This window comes from Mus caroli, unplaced genomic scaffold (genome assembly GCF_978045245.1).
Source record: "Mus caroli unplaced genomic scaffold, Mus_caroli_1 scaffold_3, whole genome shotgun sequence".
Taxonomy (NCBI): domain Eukaryota; kingdom Metazoa; phylum Chordata; class Mammalia; order Rodentia; family Muridae; genus Mus; species Mus caroli.
The window spans coordinates 32,312,900-32,336,076 of record NW_028227258.1 but is presented as its reverse complement, the minus strand read 5'-3'; the positions used below and the strand labels follow the sequence as shown (position 1 = coordinate 32,336,076).

The 23,177-nt window shown below is 41.9% G+C and overlaps 1 protein-coding gene across 3 annotated transcripts in view; it reads right to left on the bottom strand.

The window, feature by feature from the left end:
* Positions 1 to 20,631, bottom strand: part of Alpk1 (alpha kinase 1) — a 105,788-nt gene extending 85,157 nt beyond the window's left edge. For all 3 annotated transcript variants that reach the window (XR_015046667.1, XM_021158235.3, XM_085835536.1), the window contains exon 1: positions 20,299 to 20,631. The gene's annotated coding sequence lies outside the window, so the exon portion shown is untranslated. The remainder of the gene's footprint in view (positions 1 to 20,298) is intronic.
* Between the last annotated feature and the right edge of the window lie 2,546 nt (positions 20,632 to 23,177).

Genomic DNA, 23,177 nt, shown 5'->3' with positions numbered 1-23,177 from the left:
TACACATCTCTCATATACACATGCCACTACAACCACACCACACACACACACACACACACACACACACACACACACACTACTTACCTTACACACACACGCACCACACACATATCATACACACCACACACACACATTTCACATACTCACACCATATATACTATACACATACACACACAAACACACACACACAACATACACATCCCTCATATACACATATACGCACCATGTACACATACATACCATACACTACACACACACACACTACACACATATCTTACATACACATACTACACGCATAACTTCCCACAACACCTCATACATGTACATACACACATACACACATTATACCACACACACACACAGAAATTTACATGATGCTCCCTTAATATTTAGACTGTATAAGAACAAGACAGTCCTACATCACAAAATAAGGCTGGCCATGTTTTCCTTATTTTTGATAACTAACTTATAAATATATAATTGGTTGTAAAATTATTGGTTTGCAGTTTTGAAAATTACAGTGTAAAAATTGATTCTTAAGGTCTGTTATACTAGTCACATGATTTTCCTTAAAGTCCACCCCATAATTTCTATGACTGCAACAGAAGCGACCCTTTGATTTCCATGCCAAATGGTGCAATTGATTATAAACTTCTAACCCTCGTCATCACATGTGCCTCTAGGCCCAGGAAACTCAGAACTAGATTTTGTGCTCAGTTCCAAGCACTTCTCACGTGGACAGCCTTGTATAAAACATTTGACTCTGGCTCTTCATTCTTCCCCATCGCTCAGTAGTACTGAACACATCTGTGTCTTCCAGAGAGAAAAAGTTCAAGTATTTTTTTAAAGTGCATGAAGCTTGCTGGGTGGCGGTGGCAGTCACATTGAATCCCGGCACTCAGGGGGCAGAGGCAGGCTGATCTCTGAGTTTGAGGCCAGCCTGTTCTACAGCAGACCTCACTTCTAGGAGAGCCAGGGCATGCACACACGAACACACATGCACATGCATATGCACACACACACATCTCAAGAAAACAAATAAGCCAAAAGCATATGCAGCTTCAAGCACATAGTTTTTTCAATAGTATACTAAATATGGCCGTGTGCGTTATAAGTTCCATGGATCACAGGAAGGCAGTCAGGACTAAGAGCTGCTGTCAGGTACACACTTGTCATCTCCTCCGCTGAGGTGACCATGAGGCAGGAGCGCACTGATAACTATATCACTGTTCTTTCAGCTCACTTTGTACCTTGAGAAATGCACCAGAAACTCAGCCTTGTGGGCATGGGAGCTGCCTGGCACGATGAGGCAGATGTCTCTTCTCTAGCAGATGTAATCACTCCCTGCAGTGACACCCACCCCAGAGAGAGTCCCACATAGCAAGTCACTTCCCATGCTGGGAGTGTGTGTGTGTGTGTGTCTCCTGAGCCTGGGCAGCTCAGAAAGCCATCAGCCAGCGTTTCCAAGAGTGCTCCAGTTCTCTCAGGCTCTGGCCTGAGGGTGTGTTTCGGTCAACTTCCTCACACGCAGCATAAGAAATGAATAGTTGAGCATCTATTCAAGAAAAGTTACTCAAAAATAAAATGGACTTGGAGGATAGTTATATTTAACAATAAAAAAGACATAAAATAGTCCACTAATCAAAATTATTTTTAAAGTATATCCCTAGAATGTTATATAAATATATGTGTGTCTATGTGTGCATTTATGTTTGAAATATGGAACTAATGAACTTTACTAAAATTAATACTATAGCTCAAAAAATTAATACTATAGCAGGCTCAAAGGAAATATTATGAGTTCGCAAGAGGAGAAAAATCTGGACTCATGTGTAAAAGCATTATGCTATTAATAGGGAACTAAAATTTTATAATCAAGTCAGTTGGAAATATCAATACCCCCTAGACACCATCCTATCATTTTTCAATACATTTCTGAACTAAACATGGCAACCAAACTATAGTCAGATCAAAAGTCATAGCTTCATAGTCTCTAATAGGGACAGTGAAGTTTAAAATCAGCCTTCATTGCAAAGCAGTAGAAAGAGACTCACAGGCAACAGCCAGGGGCTTGAATGGACACAATCACAAAATAACTACATAAAACAATAGACAAACAGAACTACCATGGGCTGGAACATAACCTTGCATGCAGGAAGCCCAGGGCTGGCCCTGAATAATCGGGATGGTGGTGCAGGTCTGCAGTCCCAGTACTCAGATATGCAGGTAGAAGGATCGAAGGGTCCGAGTCATCCTGGGCTACACAGCATGTTCAAGGAGGGTCAGTCTGAGCTACATGAGACCATATTGGGGGGAAAATGGTCTATACAAATCTAATTAAAATCTCACGAAATATATGTATATTTTTAAGGAAGAATTTGAGAGACTATTAAAACTGGTTGAAGAAGAAAACTAACCTTCGATCTAATGAAGAATTCGTTTGTCATTTGTTGAGTTACTGTGATGTCAAGTTCTGCCTCCCGTTTTAGAAATGTGTTATTCCCAAGATATTTAGATCACACATTTTTTTCCTATTTCTGTGACAAAATAACTCCACAAATGCAAGCTGAGAGACAAAGTGTTTTCTGACTCAAAGTTTGAGGCATGACTCGTTGTGGTGGGGAAGTTGAGGCATCAGGAGCTGGAAGCCACGGGTTACACTGCACGCACAGTCAAGAAACAGGTTGCTTTCTAGGGCTCAGTCTGCCCTCTCCACGGATACAGTCCTGGATCCGCTGCCCAGGGAGTGGTCCTGCCTACAGTTAAGATGGGCCCTCCCACAGCAATGAATGGAATCAAGAGAATCCTCAACAGGTATGCCCAGAGGTCCTTTGGAGACTGTCAAACAGACAGTGATATCAACCATCAGAGGTGCCTGTGATCACTCAGGTTGCACTTAGCAGTGACCCACAGTTAATGAAGTCAAGATGCTAGAAATTTAGTAAAATGTTTAAGAAACACACACATGTGCGCGCACACACACACACACACACACATGCGTGCACGCACGCACGCACATAGGAGACTGAATGTGAGAATGGATGTTTTTTATAATGGTCTCTTCTTTCAGCCCTTTACTAATGCACTTCATTACCATTCCTTAAACCCCTACCATCACCATAAAGCAAGATGGCAGCTGAGTCTTTACGTCTGGAATGGATGAATGCTGTTACTGTAATGCGCTGCAGACAGACTCTCTTTGGAATTGAGAGGCTATCAAAGAGGTAGCCTGGAGCCTGGAGGCTGCCGGAGGCAACTCGGACAGGGCTGTGCAGCGGCAGAGTCAGGACAGTAATCAGAGTGGTTTGACCAACAAGGATCTTCTGCTTCACCTTAAACAGAAGGGCAGCCACTGAGGTCTACTTGAGCCAAAAGTCCCCACGTGGCAGATGGAAGTGCGACTTGTGTGGACACAGTGAAGATCCAAAACCTCTTACTTTCTTCCAGAGCCGATGCGTTTGACACACTGGGCAGCCCTGAGGAAGTAGCTTGGGGAGTTATGAGGTGATTTTCAGGGGGTGAATGTAAAGCAGAAAACAAACAAACAAACAAACAAACAAAAACAGTGATCTGTTAGCTATTATTGGAATCCTTTCTACACAACCCACCCAGACTAAAGACATGAGGTAGAGCTGGGGCTGTAGCTCATGAGGTACTCGCCCAGTATGTTCAAGCCCAGAACCTTATTTTAAGGGGATTGGTCAGTAAGTGGAGGTTGGGGCCGAATACACCTCAAAGTGGTCGTTCCAGATTTAGGCTGTGTTTATTTTCCAAGTCCAGATGTGGAATTATAGGTAGCCTGTCTAGTTAGAGCCTCTGCATTGGCCCCTGGCCAGTGTTGTACATCGTTTAGCTAGCATGTGAGGACCTGGGCATCTTGCTTTTCTTCCACTGGGGAAAATAAATCAACGAGCATGCTAGCAGGGAGTGTGTCAAGTCCAGACTACGCATTGACAAAGGATGTGTCAGGATCAGAGAGGAGCCCAACAAATGACCAGAGATTTACAAATCCACCCGTTAATATGAGTTTTGTGCAAGATAGTTCACATGCAATTTGGGGGGAAATAGGTATATAGATTTGGTGAGTTCCCACCAAAATGATATTGCAAGGCTGATACTGCACAGCTCCTGTTACCTGTTTAATAAACCATGAGCTTTGTACACATGAGGAAGACCCCCAAACAAAGATGGTTCAGTTTAAAGGATAAACCAATTAGATATTGTAAGGAAGGAAATACAGTGTACACACGTTTGTGGTGAGCCTGGATATATATGGAGCTAACGAAGTTCTGATGTAAAGTAACCCAGTACAGCCCTAAGAGTTGAGAGTAAACCCTTATTTCCTTGAAAAAACAACTGCTTCCCTTGAGAAAAATCCACTGATGTCTGTTAGTGGGTCCTGATAGCTCCTGGTCTCAGGCAGTGAACTGCTGTGCATGGGAGCTGAGAGGCCCTTCTGAATGGGAAGAGCTGTGAAACTAGTAACTCTACACCATCACACTAAGTGACATATACAAACCAGACTTTAGTAGGCACGCAGTAGTTTCTTTGATATTGGTTTAAATTCCCATGGCACCCAATCTCATAATGACACCGCTTCTGCCCACATATACAGCCTACTGGAGATGGCTTTCTGATCAGAGAAAATCTTAGACTGATTTTTCTGGTGATTATACATAAAATGCCTTCCATAGGTAAACTAATACTGCACAAAGGCTTTTCCTAATACAGTCAGTGAATGGTAAGTAAGGCTACATTCCCAGTGATGGGAATTCCCACCCATGAATGCAATTGTATGTTCTGCCCCAAAGGAAAACTACCCACAGTGCTGATCCAAACACACAAACCCCTAAGATTTAGTGATAAAAAAGCTGGAGGGAAGAAGACTGAAAGACTGGCAACAAGAATGGCTGGGGGAGGCGTATACAGACCCTTCTCTTCGTTGGCAAGAAGACTAAATTTAATAGAGTTCGCACTGGGGGGGTGGAGGAAGTGTAATGGATTTTCAACTAAGGGCCTCATGTTGGTTAGCCCAACATTCTACCACTGAGTGAAAGTCCCACTTTACACCTTGCAATCCGGTAAATTATAAATCCAGCCTCACGCTCAGTCGTGAAATCACGAACTATTGCCAGTGTTCACACTTTCTTGCTCGTGCAGTGGTATGCAGTTCCCACACACGAGTTACACACACACACACACACACACACACACACACACACACACACACACACACACACACACACACTGATGTCTGCTGCTTCACATGGGCTATACTGATGCTCATTAACTCTATAGTGTAGTCCAGAGCGGCACATATGTAGTGTTCACGGGACTGCTTATTTCTCGTCTCTACGTATCTGATAAGTAAATTCTTGCTAGAGATAACTTCTGAGAGGGTGTGTGCATCTCAGACAAATGGGCACACTTCCTTGGCAAGCCGCTAAGAGCCATGTGCTCTAGCAATGCTTCCCTTTTAACTGCTTGTCAGAGGGCTCGACACGTCTCATCATTCCTGTTGTGTGGATCCGTTCGCCTCCCCTCCCAGGGTATTGGCTCTGTCTTAAATAGCTTACTGTACAAGTTTCTTTTCCCCTTGTGTGTATGCATGTGTGGCGTTCACGCATGTGTGTGGGCATACAGATGTGTGAGTGCTGGCTTCTCTCCATCTTATTCATCCAAACAGGGTCTCTCAGTTGAACTCAGAGCTCACCTATTCCGCTAGTCCAGCTAGTAAGCTTGCTCTGACTTGTCTCTATCTTCTGAGAGCTGGGTTTATGGGTGGGCGGCTGTGCCCACTATGCTATTTATGTGGGGCTTATTTATGAGAATATCAATTCAGGTCTTCACACTTGGGCAGCAAACACTTTAAATACGGAGCCATCTCCCCAGTCCCTGCCACCCAAGTTTCCACACTAGTCTCTCCTGCACTTACTGAAGTACATTTTAATAGTGCATGCTATTTCCTCTATAGCAGTACCTACGTAACTACTATATAAGCAAATAAATAAGCCTTGCCTTTAGCGAGACCACTCATTGCTCACTTAGTGGCTCTGCCACTAAGCTTGTTTAACTAGTCTTTATTGAGTGCTTGCCATAGGTAGACACTGCAGTCCTGCATGTGTGTGTGTGTGTGTGTGTCCTTGTGTCCTTGTCTGTTATATTCATGCCAGATACCCCACTGTCCATTCTAGGGCCACTACTTGGGGGTGACATGGACATTATCTCTATTTGGGTTGTCAGTAAGAGTCTGATTCTTGAAATTCCTCTTCAACCATCTCTCTTTCCTGTCTGTCTTTCACTGATGGCATTTTAAAATCCAATCTTTTAAAAAGGGTATCTATTTCATTTGCATCTGTGAACGTAGGTATGCATGCGTCAGGGTACATGCACAGGGGTGTAGGTGCTTGTGGAAGCCAGAGACATCAGATCTCCTGGTGCTGGAGTTACAGGTTGTTGTGTGCTGTCTTAAGTGGGTGCTGAGAACGGATGTTGGGTCATTTGTAAGGTCGGTACACACTCTTAACTGCTGAGCCAAATCCACTCCGACATAGCATCATTTCCAAGTTTTTCTGGTAGTTTCTAGGTTTGCCATATCGTAAGTGAACTGTACCCTCAGGACTTAAAAGCTGCCTGCAAACCAAAACCACCCATGCTGAGAGCTAAGAGTTCTACTTTGAAGACATGAAACTCACAATTTAGGAAAGGACAATGATAAAAGCAAGCAAACATGAAGGTGGCAGGCGGCATGCTGGGAAATAGTCGCCAAGCACTCACTTCTACCTCAGCTTCTTGAGCATGTGATGGGTAAAAATAATAAATTAGATTAAGCACACCCTACTTATCTTATTTTTTCTATTTCTGAGGAATTATATTGTCTAATATTACATATATTGGGTATTATCCATAAGCAGTTGGCTTGTATTCCCCCTTCTAAAATTATCTTCACCTTACTCCCTCTCTTACCATATTCAAGCATGAGGCTTTATTCTTCCACCCACAGAGCATTTTCCAGGGTGCATGCCAGACAGAAGCAAAGAGGAGACAGATAACTAAGGCTCTGTTGTGTGGACTCCAGAAGCACGCATTGGTGGGGAGTCTAGTGTGTGTGTCGGGGGGGGGCGCTGATAACTACATCCCAGTGATAAATGGCCGGGCAGACGGACCATGGAAGCCCAGAGATGTCCCTTCACCTGACCCACAAGCCAAGAGGCTCTTTGGAAACAGTGACCCTGATTCGTAATGCAGCAAAAGGTCACCCATCTATCATGTTGGGGGAGTTGCAGGCCTTTCCTAGCTGAAAGGACCAACAAAACATCTCAGGCCACTGCACGGATACGCACACTTTGGAAAGTTGTGCCGGCTCCCCCCCCCCCCCCAACCCCCCAAACTCACAGCTATTTCTTTGTGGCCTGGGGTGGTAAAAACTCTACCTTACTCTGAGGTAGAATTTTTAACTGAGGAAAAAAAAATTTTTTTTCTCAAGTAGAGCAATAGAGCAAATAGATTGTTTGAGAGTGTTAAAGAGATCCCTCAGGAGTGCTGAACGCCTGGTGTGTCACTGGGGAAATCTCTGTCAGCCAGCAAGAAAACGATGTCAATAAAGGATGAGAATTGGTCTCTAAAGGGTTACCTCGGGGAGTTGGAAGAACAAACACTCACCAGAAGCCCCAAGCAAGCGCCCGGCATACATAATTATTTATCTAGCTAAAAAAGGTGCGGACCCTGGGAACACAGCTTGGATTTGGGTTGTCCAGTACTGGTGTGTTCATATACTGGAGAGGCTGCTGCTGAAGCTGCTTCTGGTCTCTGCTTGGCAGACCTTTCTGTAGCCTCAGACACCACAGCCAGTGTGGACTCTCAGCCAGACCCTTCCTCCTAACCCTCAACAGTGTGTGTCACAGAGCAAAATCACTTCCCTGGGCAGATGAACGGTCCCTTCAGAGAAGGTTCCCTCGTGCCCTAAGGAATCCTTTTGTTGTAGAACCACAATCCCACAATCAACCATTACTAATGTACCCGTTTTAGTCTTTCTTCTCTCTCTCTCTCTCTCTCTCTCTCTCTCTCTCTCTCTCTCTCTCTCTCTCTCTCTCTCCCTCCTTCTCTTTCTTTTCCTTTCTTTTTTCTCTTTCTTTTCTTCCTTTTTGCAAACTCCAACCCCCCTCCCCCCCCCCCCCCCGCTTTCTCCTCCAGGAGGTTGGCACTGCTCAGCATTTCCATTATCCAAGCTCGCCATCTACAGGCCACACGGCTTACAAATTGCCTTTAAGGTCTACAGAAGATGGAACCTCAGAGTTTGCATGTGGTAAATACATGGGAAGTTTATTCCTGTCCTAGTTTGGTTTCTACCCAAACAGTGACACGAGGATCCGGAGCAACTAGTGAGAACTGGGCTTGGATACAAACCAGAACATGTGTCTCCCCAAGACTGAGGGCAGGATACAATAATGTCTGTTGGTTTACAGGCAACCCAAGAGTTCTTCCTAGAGAACCAGGGACCCTAAACTTCAGAGAGGCAAATCTGGGCATTAGGTAGCAGGAGGGAGTATGGCTTGGAATAAAGGGTTTGGGCATTGAAATAGATGTTCTAGACACAATTGGAGAAGGAGAACGAACGAGCCAAGGTGTGTACTGGAAAGCCAGCTGGGGCTCATCCAAAATCAGCCAGAGCCAACTGGGCACTGTCTCCAACCTGGTCCCAGTTGCTCAGTCAACCAAGGTCCAGGAACTGACATGACAGAAAGGGGCAGAACAAGTCTAAGGAACTGTAAAAACACAACCAACTCACGTGGTCAGCAAAATGTAGGCAGACTCAGCAGACTGGAAATTAGGGAGGGTGAAGATAATGCCCATAAAGACAGGGAACACAAGACCTTAGGGCCCGGGGTGGAATCAGGGCTTTGAATGAGTGGCCTAAGAAAAGGTTTCCCAAGCCGGGCGTGGTGGCGCACGCCTTTAGTCCCAGCACTTGGGAGGCAGAGGCAGGCGGATTTCTGAGTTCAAGGCCAGCCTGGTCTACAAAGTGAGTGCCAGGACAGCCAGGGCTACACAGAGAAACCCTGTCTTGAAATAAATAAATAAATAAATTTAAAAAAAAAAAGAAAAGGTTTTCCAGCTATGGTTATGTTAGTGACACCTGACTTGAATCATGAAGACAGTCACAGGGAGGTGGGGGGCTTGGGGTGTTTTACAGCTCTGTAAGCTGGCAAAGTTGTTGTAACAATTAATCAATACTTACCGATTTTCAAGAATTTGCCCCTTATCCATTCTCTCTCTCTTTCTCTCTCCCTCATAGATAGATAGACAGACAGACAAAAAGATAGATAGATAGATAGATAGATAGATAGATAGATAGATAGATAGATAGATAGATAGATGGATGGATGGATGGATGGATGGATGGATGGATGGATAGATAGATAGATAGATAGATAGATAGATAGATAGATAGATAGATAGATAGATAGATAGATAGATATTATCAATATTAACAGAAATCTCCACAAATGTACTTTGTCACACTATGGTATTTCATAAGATTTTCTTAAATTTTAGCAAATGTGTTTCTGGAATTGAAGCATGCACACACACACACACACACAACCTTAAATTCAGCAGCTGGGAATTGCACTGCACTGACTGTAATCTTGGCTCCAGGAGTTAGAAGCATGAGGATCAGGAGTGCAACCCAGTTCCCTCAATCCCCCCCCCCCAAAAAAAACCTAACTGACTTAAAAATGGCTTCTCCTTGAATCCTATTTCAATTTCACTTCACTTTCAACATCAACTCTGACTTGGAGCACTTCAGTAGACTGGCTTCCTTCCTTCCTTTCTTCCTTTCTTTCTTTCTTTCTTTCTTTTTTTTTTTTTTAAATTTCTCTCAACTGTAACCAGCAAATTATTCGGTTCTATTAAATATTTTTCTTCCTTACAACAATGTAATATTCTAAGACAGCCAGGAATAATCTGTCTTGTTTCCTTCTATGAACCTAGTAGTAGTGTTTCTTTTGTTTGTTTTGTTTGTTTTGTTTTGTTTTGTTTTGTTTTGTTTTGTTTTGTTTCGAGACACGGTTTCTCTGTATAGCCCTGGCTGTCCTGGCACTCACTCTGTAGACCAGGCTGGCCTCGAACTCAGAGATCCGCCTGCCTCTGCCTCCCCAGTGCTGGGATTAAAGGCGTGCGCCACCATACCTGGCAGTAGTAGTGTTTCTTAATATTAGCATTAGTTTCTCGTACTTCTGAGACAACCCCACCATTGCTGTTCAGTGTGGGTTCCAATGGGAAACCACTACAAGGTGGTTGTTCCTATGCATCTCTTACTGTTAATAAGTTGGAAACATGCCCTTTTATTTCAAAGACATCTGCAATGTTCCAAGGAAATAAGATACTAGTTTTTCAACTATTATAGTCTTTCTTTCTACTCCCAACAAGACCCAAAATCTTAATTTTAAGTCACTCTCTAACCTTTTTCTACAAAAATAGAAAAAGAAAAAATTGCAAATTTTTCAGAATATCTCAGTCCTTGTCAGTATTAACAGAAATTTCCACAAATGCTACTTCGGTACACTACGGTATTTCATAAGATGACCTGGAATTTTAGCCAGCTTATTTCTGGAACTGAAAGAGAGTCCATTCTGAGTAGGACCCAGGATGCAGGCTGTTTGTGCCCTCTCCATTATCCTGCCTGTTTTAAAGCCAGTTTCAGAGCTGCTTAAATCCATTCCTCCTACAGTACCACTGCCGCCCTCTAGTGGTGGAACATAACAGCATACACTTGAACTCTATTTCCGTATTAACAAAAACAAACAGGGTGCTCTAAAGAGCAAAAATAAAATAAATAAATGAATCAATACATACATACATACATACATACATACATACATACATACATACATACATACATACATACATACATAAAGCAAGCCACTCCTGTGGTTTACAAGACAAGTGAGGGCCCAGAGGAAATTTTATGAGGCATTAAAATATCCTTGTATATTGTTAACCTGATCAATAATCTTCTGGGGATTCATTTTTGTAACAACGCATTAATCTGTCTACAACTTCGTCTTGGAAAACAACTTACTAATGGATTATCTCAACAATCTATAGGGCTTCAGTGTGGTGAGGACAAAGGCCATCTCTATGCCATCTATGGAGACAGAATTTGCCACCAAATCTGTGGATACTTAAACTATTTGTGTGTGCATGTGGGGGTTAGGGGTATCTATTAGACAACTATTTTAGAATGGCTACGTCCGTAAAGAAAACATCAATAAGGCAAAGAGCCTTATATATTTATCAAATGCTCCAGGGAGCTTTCACGTGCTTCAGAACACGCTCCAAGTTTCTGTTCTCTCTCTCCTCTCCTGACAGCTGATGGAGCTGGCTAACGCCACCTCATAAATGTGGTTTGCCTCTCAAGCCTGCTTCATGTCTCCTGTGCCAGGCTCTGTCAATCCCCAGTGTAGACTGTTAACTCCCAAACTGTCCTTCCTACCATCTCTCCAGCTCCCACAGCACATCCTTCTTGCGCTGTCAGGTAGCTTCTTGGAAAGAAAAAGAAAATGTTACTTTGTTGCTTAAAAGAAGAGTGTGTTGCCTACCAAATGAATTCCAAGCTCCTCAACTCTAATCAGCTGGTTTAGCATGGCCTGTCATTTGTATAGGTTCTGCAATATTGAACTTGACCTTAGTGCCCTGGAAATGTGTCCTTGATACCTGTTTTCTAGTAGTAGTAGTAGTATAAATAAATGGGTTTTAGCATGATAATTCTTAAACTTTTAAAAATTTATTTATTCATTTACATATGAGTGCTCTGTCTGCATGTACACCTGCATGCCAGAAGAGGACATCAGATCCCTTTTATGAGCCACCTTGTGGCTGCTGTGAATTGAACTCGGGATCTCTGGAAGGGCAGCCAGTGCTCTTAACCACTGAGCCATCTCACCGGCCCCTAGCATGATATTTCGTACACCTATCATTGTACCTTGCCCATATTCACCCCACCCCCTTGCCCATTTGCTTTCTATGCTTTGCTTCCAACTCTGTGACAGGATTTGACACCACCTTCTACCAGAAGTTAATCTACTCTCCTCCCAGGAGACAGCGCCTCTTGCTGATGCAGCAGCATCCTACAGGTTCTCTTCTGATCTCCGTGTCTAATACTGTGACCAGCACTGAAGAAGCTCAGTGCAGGGCTGCGTGTGGATAAATGGGTGGAGTGTCTTCTCTCCGTCTTAATGTAGTGAAACCGTCAGCTTTTCTCTCAGCCTTGTCATTGCCTCTAATAGGGGGGAAATCTATGGCCAAACATGACATTTGTGTTCACTTCACAGAAGTTATCTCCTAAGTGCATAGAGAAACCCCCGTAGTGAGTAAAAAGCTGACAGCAGATGCCTGAGGGCTGACAGCTGACAACCTTGAACTTGTCTCCTGGCCTTGCCACTAACTGTGCCACTGTCTGTGAGATGATCTGATTTTCTGCAGTGACCTTTAATTTCATCGTATCTATTTACTATGTATTGTTAAATTTAGTCATTTATTTGGTGGTACTAAGGATTGATCCTAAGCACCATGATTGCTAGGCAAGTACTGGGCTACTAAAGGTATAGTCCCAAGTCTAGTTTTATCGGTGTCTCAATGAGACTAAAACTACTCCCTTGATTTATAAAAAAACATTACAAATGAGAGAGAAAATTCACGACATGTTTAGGTGTGCATTCAATTTTAGAATTGCTTGGTATTTATTTCCTCCGAAAGCAAAGACTCTATGTAATACATGTTCTCCAGGTATAAAAACCTCAGGAAATATTTGTTGAGTAAGTAAATAAATTCTAGAATTGCTGTGGTTTCTCAAACTTAATATAGGCCTATACTTCAATAAAACTCTTGGATTCTTTCCTTCTTAGTATAAATTCTGTGTTCTAAAACTGAGATGTCACCAATCTGATTTCCCTTGTGTAGCATCTAAAGTCTACAAAGACCATGTGATTTGAAATAAAATATCTACAAGCCTTTCACTATTCGTCCGTTTGTGTACTGCTCTGTGCTTAATCATTGAAAATATGCTTCTGTATTGTTCTTTGAATGGCATAAATATGTAGTAAATATAATAGCAAACACAATGTAAGATACTATAAATATTATATGTAAATATATAGTAAACACAAATTTCTTATATAATGAAAGCAGCTATTTTTTTAAAAAGTAAACTAAAAGGAGGAAGAATGAACTAAAACATGTATCATGATATATGTGTATAAAAATGATACAGCAAAACACCCCCCTTTGTATGTTAACTTAAATTTAAAACATTAAAAATTAATTGAAGACGACCAATATTCTTATGAAATTTTTTAAAAATCCAGCAAAACACTCACATAGAAAGTGAAGTATCCCTGAATGAACAGCTAAAACAATCTTTTTAAAGAAGAATAAAATTATAAAATTCATACTTCCTAATTTTAAAACTTGCTATAGAGGTTGGCCAGATGACTGGCGGGGTGAGAGCCCTGGCCGCCCTTTCAGATGTCCTGGTTCAGTCCCCAGCACAGGCCCACACGGCTTCTCACAACAGTCTGTCACTCCAGTTGCAGAGGCTCTGACATCCCTTTCTGGCCTCCTGGGGCACCTGCATGAACTTGATGCACAGTCAGACATGTGGGCAAAACATTTATATACATAAAATAAAAAAATAAATAAAACTTACCACAAAGCTATTGCAATAGTAAAAAAAAAAAATCACAATATACAAACGTTCAGACCAAGGAGAGGCTGCAGAGCAGACCACCATATCTGTGGTTAAGCGATTTCAGCAAGCGTGATGCAAACATTTAGGGAGAAAAGTACAATTCTTTTCTGTAAATAATGTTGGGGAAACCGGATGACCACACGGCAAAAGAATGTAGTTAGGCTTTTACCTTATGCAAAAAAATTACCTCAAAATGATGCAAAGTAGGAACTAAAATTACAAAACTCTTAGAGAAAAAAAAAGAAACATAGGAGTGGAGCTTCATGACCTTGGACTTGGAAATCACTGCATGGATGGGACATCAAAAGCACAAGCAATAGAAGAAAAAAATTCAAAATTCAAACCGTCTGTGTGTCAAAAGATACTATCAGCCTAATGGAGACTTGCAAAATGGGAAAGATGTTTATAAGCCATATCTCTGCTAAGGAGTTAACATCCATAATATATAAAGAGCACCTACTGCTCAATAACACACAAGAAAAATGACCTAATTTTAAAATTCTGGGTAAGTCCTTAAACAGACATGGAAGATACACAAATGAACAAGAACACCAAAAAAAGGTCCTCATTGCCATTAACCATTACAGAAATCCGAACCTAAACCACAATGCATTATCATCTCACATCCATTAAGATATCCACTATGAGGAGAAAAATCACAAGTGTTTGGGGAGGAAGTGGAGAAGTTGGAACCCTAGAATTACCATCTGATCTAACAATCCCACTTGTGAATGTGTACTCCCAAAGAATTGAAAGTAGTGTCTCAAAGACGGTGCTGTGCATATTCATGTTCATATTGATGGTATTTGCAATAGCCAAAAGGTGGCAGCAACGTATGCATCCACAGTTCATCAACAGGTAACCCAAATCTGTACATACATACATACATACATACATACAGTGAGCATGAACAGGAAACACTCATGCTACAGCATGGGGGAAACATAGATGTCTTGAACTAAGCGAAAGAAACAAATCCCAAACGGACGGTGGCTGTCTAAGCCCAGTTCTTTGAGGTTCTTTGAACAGTCAGGATCATTGAGAAGTGGGACAGAAATGGCCTGGGCCTCAGAGGAGGGAAACTAGGTCAACATAAGTAGGAGAGTTAAGCTGCAGATATAAGGGGCTCTGTGAGATGAATATAGTCTTACTTTGTAGCACTGACTACCCTGGAACTTGCTATGTAGATCAGACTGACCTTGAACTCACAAATATCCTCCTGCCTCTGCCTCTGCCTCTCAACTGCTGAGATTCAAGGCATGTGCCACTACACCCACCCTGTAACATCTGATTCCCATGTCCAGCCCAAACCTCTCTCTTGAACGTCATTGGTATATTTTCTTTGGTGATTATTTTATTTATATATGAGTATTTTGCCTGCGTGTGTAGTGTCTTGTATGTGTGCCAGAAGGTCCAAGATCTCCTGGAGTGGATGGTTGTGGGGCCACCATGTGGGTTCTGAGAACTGAACTCAGGTCTTCCAGAAGGGCAGCCAGTGATCTTAGTCATGGAGCTGTCTCTCCATCCCCAGACATGGCATCCTTAAAATGTCCACATTGTACTTCTGTGGAGGCCTCAGGGTATCCTGCTCATGGATGTGGTCACTGCTGCTCTAAGGAGTAGATGCAAGCACCTGAAGGGATACACCCTGGACCCTGTGCAAAGAACTCGGCTAGGAATCCTTGCATGTTCTACTGCTCCTACTCAGCAAACTTGTCTCAATGAACAGTGAGGTCCACTTAAAATGCTCACAACAAACTTCTCGGTCACAGTCTGATACTTTGTTTCATGAATGTGCAGTTCCCATCAGAAAGGCTTTTTCTTACCCACAGTTATTGAGGGATAGCTGTGTTAGGACACTGTGGAACTTCTGCCATATATTGCATAATAGTTATATTTTCTCCTCTTGTTTTTTATTCTGACTTCCGTTTTCATATACTGTAGCTACCTGGAAAGAGAAGACACTGAATGCTCCCAGATTTCTGAGAGGGCTAAGTCATAAAAGTCTTCAAGAGTCATAAAGATTCTTGGCCTTTTTTAAAACTATGGACTTTTAAAGCATTGTATTCTTGGGCTGGAGAAATGACTCCATAGTGAGGAGCACCTGCTACTCTTACAGAGGACACATGTTCAGTTCCCAGCACCCACACAGCAGCTTCTAACCATCCATAACTGCAGCTGCAGGGACCCAAGGTCCTTTTCTGACAGCCTCCCGTCCCAGACATGTGTTGCACACATGCCTATGTGTAGATTAATATTTATACACATAAAAATAAAATAAATAAGTCTAAAAAATCAAAACACTGTATTCTTATGAGAGCAAAAACTATTATCATGGAAAGTTTGACATAAAAAGAAAATAAAAATTAATTATGGTTCCACCAAGAAATAAGCATCACAAATCTTTTACATCCTTATGTTTCAGAATAGCTATAGTTATAGTTATAGTGAGGTTTTATAAAGTATAACTTTGATGTAATACTCCCTGATTGAGGGTACCCAAGCAGTCTGATTTAAAATGCTCAGGTGTGTGCAGAAATGATGGTTACTGCTTCTCATTTGTGTCCTTGTTAAGGACTTGGACAACTTTGATGGGTACAAACTTCTTTCTTTCAGATTTTCTTTAAAACTTGTCATCTCTCCCGACACACACACACACACACACACACACACACACACACACACACGGCCTGTCCCAGTAACACATCCTTTGCATCCTAATCCAGAGCCCTCATGGTTGCTGGTGGTGGGGAGGATGTGAGTGCCTAAGGCCAGGACCAGCGTTCAAAGGGAAAGAATCCTCCTATCCCGGGAAATGTCTGGTCTGGAGAGAATGCCAGCTCTCATGAAGCAAATACAGAAAACCCACAAAGTAGTGGCAAGTGACGGGGCTTGCAGACGGAGTATACAACATGAAGATGAGGAACTGAGTGGTGCTACAGACCAGTAAGGAGGAAGGGATGGCAATCCCTTCCGGTTCTTGAGCAAGCACTACTAATAAGAGTGCCTGACTCATAAAATTGAGTTGGTATTGAGCAAGATAAAGCATGTGCAATTTGTAGTAGAACGTTTGACCCATGTGACCTGAATGTTTGACCCATACGACCTGGTCAACATGTATGTCTCAGTGAACGATGCGTTCTACTTACAACGATCACAGCAACCTTCTTATTCATGGATTGATATTTTTTATCTTTATTTTATATAAAGATTTTATATAAAATATCTATATTTTATCTTTATTTCTCAAAAGTTGATTGTGGTTCACAATATTCAATGGAAACTTCCAGAAAGAAGAGGCAAACATGGTTTTAAGTGACATATTCTTGTGAGCAATGCAATGAAATCTGTGCCACTTTGGCCAACTTGGGGACATTGAATCATTCCATTGACCAGTGGGCAGTGACAAAGTAGGAAATCTTGATTCTACTTCTGTCCTCCATGGGTATGTGTATGAGTGTTTACAGACATGTGTGTACACGCATGTGAGTACACACATTTGCACACAAAAGCACACATATGCACACCTGGGCATAGTCAAAGCATTAGTTGAATGATAGTGGCAGTTTGATAGCACTGATTATGATTTTTGTAACTTTAACATGTATTAAACCCTTCTGAAAAGTAGGCTAGAACATAGAGGTGTTATCACCAATACCAAACAGATAACAGGCAAAGAAGAGGAAGAGGAAGGGATATATATATATATATGGAAGAGTAAAATTGAGGACTGGAGAGATGGCTCAGCAGTTAAGAGCACTGACTGCTCTTCCAAAGATCCCGAGTTCATATATCAGCAACCACATGGTGGCTCACAACCATCTGTAATGAGATCTGCTCTCCTCTTCTGGGATGTCTGAAGACAGCTACAGTGTACTTACATATAATAAATAAATAATAGTAGCAGTAGTAATAAAGAAAGACTAGAATGGAGAGCTACAGTGTATCTTAGTAACTGCCAACTCCAGGATCTGATTCAAAAAGTAAGTGGGGATGGGGTGAAGAGATAATCTGGGGCAGAAAAGCTTAAGACCCAAAGGAAATTTTGTCTACACAGACAAGGGAAAAGAGCAGTGGGGGCTTGAGGAAGTGATGTACGCATTGGTACCTATGTCCCCTAAGTCCTTCATGAAGTTGGTACTCAGACCGTCTGCTTGGGCATAACATGATGAATGCTCTCATATTATTGAGTGGAAATACATCGAGAGAGGTGCTCCCAGAAAGCTAGAGTACGAAGTGACCAGTCTCCTCGATAGACAAAAGCTGTTGCCCATATAGCACAAAGTGAGAGTGTCGAGGGTTTCTCTCATGGCTGCGGAGAGGCCCTGGCAAGCTACCCCCATGGCACAACATCCTCATGCCTGTCTCTCTTGCCCACCAGGAAAGGAGTGGGGATAGAAAACCTGGACACAGAGGAGTTACTGAAATCACCAGCAACTCACATCGAAATAGCCACCAGGCATGATTCATCGGTACCCACTCCCAGTGTCTCCTGTCTTTATAATTATTGGAGGACATGAGTCAAGAGAGCAAATCTTGAGATCATTACCTTGGAAAATGACAGCCTGCAGTGTCTGAACTTTAAATACAGCCTATGTTAACGGAACAACACAGGACGAAAAATAAACCATGCTAAATTTCTAAATTTTTTTTTTAGTATGAAAGAAACACAATGGCGAACTGACAGGATTTTCTTGCCATTTGACAGATGATGGATGCTTATGGATCAATGGGTGGCTCTACAGTAAACAGACAAACTGGGTTAGGGGAGATTCAAGATACGAGAATTAAATGTAGACACAATATTAACACTCACAAATGAATATGTCCAGGTTACAGAGGTCTGTAGAGACAGAGTCTGACTAGGGTGCTGTTGGCACACATAGCAGGCAAAGTTTATATTCCTCCCCTTCCCCCCCTTGTCTACAAACTAGTGTTAAGTAGATTTCAGTGAAAACTATGAAGGGATTGCTGTGCAGACAGACAGCCACAAGAAATGTCAACTACAGATCGAAGGTTCCTAACTTGAGAATCTGAAATCCAAAAGGATCCAGAACTCTAAAGCTCTTTGAACCCTGACGTAACGTCACAAGTGCAAAACTCCATACCTGACCTCATGATATATATAGGTCTATAAAATTACCTTCAGGTTATGAGTAACCATGGAAGAACTATAAGTGGATTTTGTTAGTTGACCATCTTTGCCAAAAATATCTTATTCTGTATATGTCAGCCCAAACTGCAAAATACTTCAAGTACAAGTATTTCAAATCAGAGACATTCAGTGTGTGGCAGTGTTCTCAGCTGCCTGCCCCTCCCCCACCCTTCACAGCCCACATGGAGGTCAGAGGACATGTGAGAATTTTATCTCTTCGTCCACCATACAGGTACCAGGGACTGAACCCAGGTCATCAGGCTTGATAACAACCCATGTCTCCAGAATTAATCATGGGATGTATAATGAATGTTAAACTAAAAATGTAATCTAATGCTTTAGTGGTAAGGGCTTGGCAGGTGTCATGTAAAATTGGTAGCATGGGTATTATACTTTGGGGACAGTGTGACTCATGTTTGAAGCTTCTACAGTCACGAATGCTCTCAAATGTTCAGGAACATTGAGGGCAAAGTAAGGCGCATGGAGACATGTGTAGGCTTGAGCAGAAGCAACAAACAGACACAGGAAACTTTGAAATAGGTTTTAGCTATGAGGTCTCATCAGGCAAAGGTCAATATTGTCGCTTTTAGGAGTGTTAGAAGCACAAAGATTTTTTCAAATGCCAAGAAGCAAGTATTAGGATGGAGGTGACATTGTGTTGTGACATAAAATTTGCTCATCTGGTCCTGCCTTTGTGCTGGTACCCACTGTAAATACTAACAACTTCAGAGGTTTTAATTTGTGACTTTCCAGGCTAGAGTGCTACTTTCAAATGTTACAATTTTTTAATGATAGGACCATTTTACCTAGACACCCAAAGGAATTTAATTTTTTTTATGTGCGCTTTCTTTGTAACCAAGACTTGCCCACACCCAGAATTTCTGTCCCTACTTCCCAAGTATGCTGAGTGACATTCACATAACTGTGCCCTGTCAAGAAATTACTGACTCCATCATACAAGTGGCAGCGTCTTTGATAGCTTCCTATGTGCTCCAAACCCAGTTTCAAATAAGTAATCCCCACAATCCTTTAATGCCTTCATCAGACACTGATTTTGTGAGCAGTAAGGCTAGCAGGTCTGGCAAGTTTTGTGACTAAGTACATTGCTATTAATCCATATATATATATATACATTAAAGGGTTCATATTTTTCTCCTCTTCACAACAACTGAACCATAGGTAGCCTTTCCTCTGCTCTTTTTGCCCCCTGTCCCTTCTGAGGAACTTCTAGAAGCACAAACCTTTCTAAGGGCTCAAGAGTTACTTAAAAGCAACAGAGACAGAGGAGGCACCAAGTCTACCATAATCACCTTTGAGAAAACTCTGCCGCCCCCATGCTGCGAGCATCTGCACCTCACCTCCTGCAAGTTCTCATTTGTAAGCTGATACTCACTCAGAAAACCACTTCAGAGCAGCAGTCTGACTCCGGAGACTCTTTATTCCGGTACAACCTCCCGGAAACACAGCGTTTCTCCTCAACAGCTTCTGTTTCAGGAAACCGGAATCTGAAAAGAAAAGTCCTTCCTTGCTCAGAACGTGCTTGTGTAACGCCACGCCAAGACACGCCCCGTTAGGGACTGTTGCGGGAAAGGTCTTCTGGGAGTCCTGTTACTGACTCTGGCACCGTCCACCAGGAAAACCCCAGCTTGCCTCAAGTGCAAATAAACATGTTGATACACGTGCCTCTGCGACGCCTACTTCTCCTCTGCGCTCCAATTCAGAGATCGACCCCCGAAAGGGGACAAGGAGAGCTTGTCTTTTGATGACATCAAAACAGTGTCATTATGTTCCTGGTTTCTCATTGGCAGTCTCTTCCTTCACTCTTGGATGACTCCGTTCTGCCCTAGTCCAAATAAGGAGTTTCCCTGAACTTTCACAAGGAAAGGAACTCCTCTGATAACTGGTTTGTCTTTCAACGGATGAAGCAAATGAAATCTGAGACTCAAGTTTTGACAAAAAGCATGTCAAAAGTACACGAAAAGATGTTAAAATGTTTATCAAAAAACATTTTTTTTTATTGGAAAAGTTTTAAGAGGTCAACAATATTTTAACTTTCTCCAGCCTTTCTGAGCCTGCTGTGCTGAGGAAGTTTCTTTAGAAAGAATAGGAATGGACTTTCTTTTCTTTTTAAGGTTTATTTTTACTATCTTATGTGTACGAGTGCTTTGCCTTCATATGTGTCTGTGCACCACATGGTGTGGTGCTTGAGGAGGTGGTGAGCCTCTGTGTGGGTGCTGGGAATCGAACCTGGGCATCTTTACAAGGGCAACAGCAACAAGTGCTCTTAACCGCTGAGCCAACTCTCCAGGGCAGGAATGGATATAGTAATACCAACAGGAAGCATTTGGGTAAAGCCTTTGATATATGACCCAGAAAATGAGAACACAAAAAGCTCCGAACCTGGGCAGCAAATGCTTTAGCCAGTTGGACGGATTCCAGCTCTGCTTCTCAACCAAGTGGAAGGAACGATCCAAGCAGTCAAACGCTAGATTGCCTAAACACTGACTTATGATTGGCAATAATTCTTCACCCATGACTTTAGAAGTTGTTCAGCAAGCCAGAGTGTTGGTGTGCTCTTTTAATCCTAGTATTTAGGAGGTAAAGACAGGTAGATCTCTGTGAGTTCAAGGCCAGCCTGGTCTAATTAATGAGTTCCAGGACAGTCAGGATTACACAGAGAAACCCTGTCTTGAAAAAGAAAAAGCAAACAGGAAAAATAAAAAAGTTGTTCAAGTAAGAATATAGAATTGCTATAACAAAACTTTCCATTTATTTACATAACAAGAGTATCCTTTTTAAATGTATGTTCTTTCTTGGAATGTTGCTTTATTGTAGCTATAGATAATGTGCATCTGTTAACTAACTTCTAAATACCATCAATCTCATTGAGAAATGCACTTTTAAATAGCACTCTGTTATTTGGCATTCATCAAATATGTAACTTTGTATTTATATTTTAAATAAATTAAAAATTAAAAATACATGTATTGTAAGCATTGAATAGGCCTGTCTGTAGAATGTTTATTCAATAGTGTCTGTAGCAAAGAAGAGAAATAATTTTAATATATATATTTTACTGTATATAAATGAGGAAAACACAAAGATATAAGAGCAAGTTTTGTACTATGAGAAAAGTCTATGAAGGAAACATATTGGAAACAGAAACTTAGAGAGATAGAATAATATAAATTTTCACAATTGTTAAAAAGAAAACTTCATGCCTTTATAGAGAGATGTTAGGGGTGCCAAATTATTTGACATGTAATTTTGCTTGGCCTTTAAAAGAATATGCATGGGCCTTATGGCACACACCATTAATCTCAGCACTTGGGGGTGGGGCAGATGCAAGCGAATATCTGTGAGTTCAAGGCCAGTCTGGCATATAGAGTGAGTCCTAGAGGACTACATAGTGAGATCTGGTCCCAAGGAGAGAGAGGGGGGGGGGAGGGAGAGAGAGAGAGAAGGAAGGAAGGAAGGAAGGAAGGAAGGAAGGAAGGAAGGAAGGAAGGAAGGAAGGAAGGAAGGACATGTAGAGTTTTGTTTAGGAAAACCACACAGAGATCTTTTGTAATTATTTAAAGTTATAATAAAAAACAAACATCAACTTCAATATATGTGACTTTTTTTTTAAAAGAATTCTGTTTGGGAGCAGGCAAGAAAAAGAAGTGTTAGAAATTATTTGAGTCTGATGGAAGAATAGGAGGAAGGATTTCTGGGGCCCCAAAAGGGATAGGAACTCCACAGGAAGACCAACAAAGTCAACTAACCTGGACCCTTAGGGCTCTCAGGGACTGAACCACCAACCACAGAACTCATACATGAGCTACACCTAGACCTCCCCACACACATGTAGCAGATGTGCAGCTTGGCCTTCAAGACATAGACTAACAAACTGGCTACACAAACAAGACCCAACATTTTGCTGCTTACAGGAAACTCATCTCAGAGAAAAAGATAGACACTACCTCAGAATGAAAGGCTGGAAAACAATTTTCCAAGCAAATGGTATGAAGAAACAAGCTGGAGTAGCCATTCTAATATCTGATAAGATTGACTTCCAACCCAAAGTCATCAAAAAAGACAGGGAGGGGCACTTCATACTCATCAAAGGTAAAATCCTCCAAGAGGAACTATCAATCCTGAATATCTATGCTCCAAATACAAAGGCAGCCACATTCATTAAAGAAACTTTAGTGAATCTCAAAGCACACATTGCACCTCATACAATAATAGTGGGAGACTTCAACACACCACTTTCACCAATGGACAGAT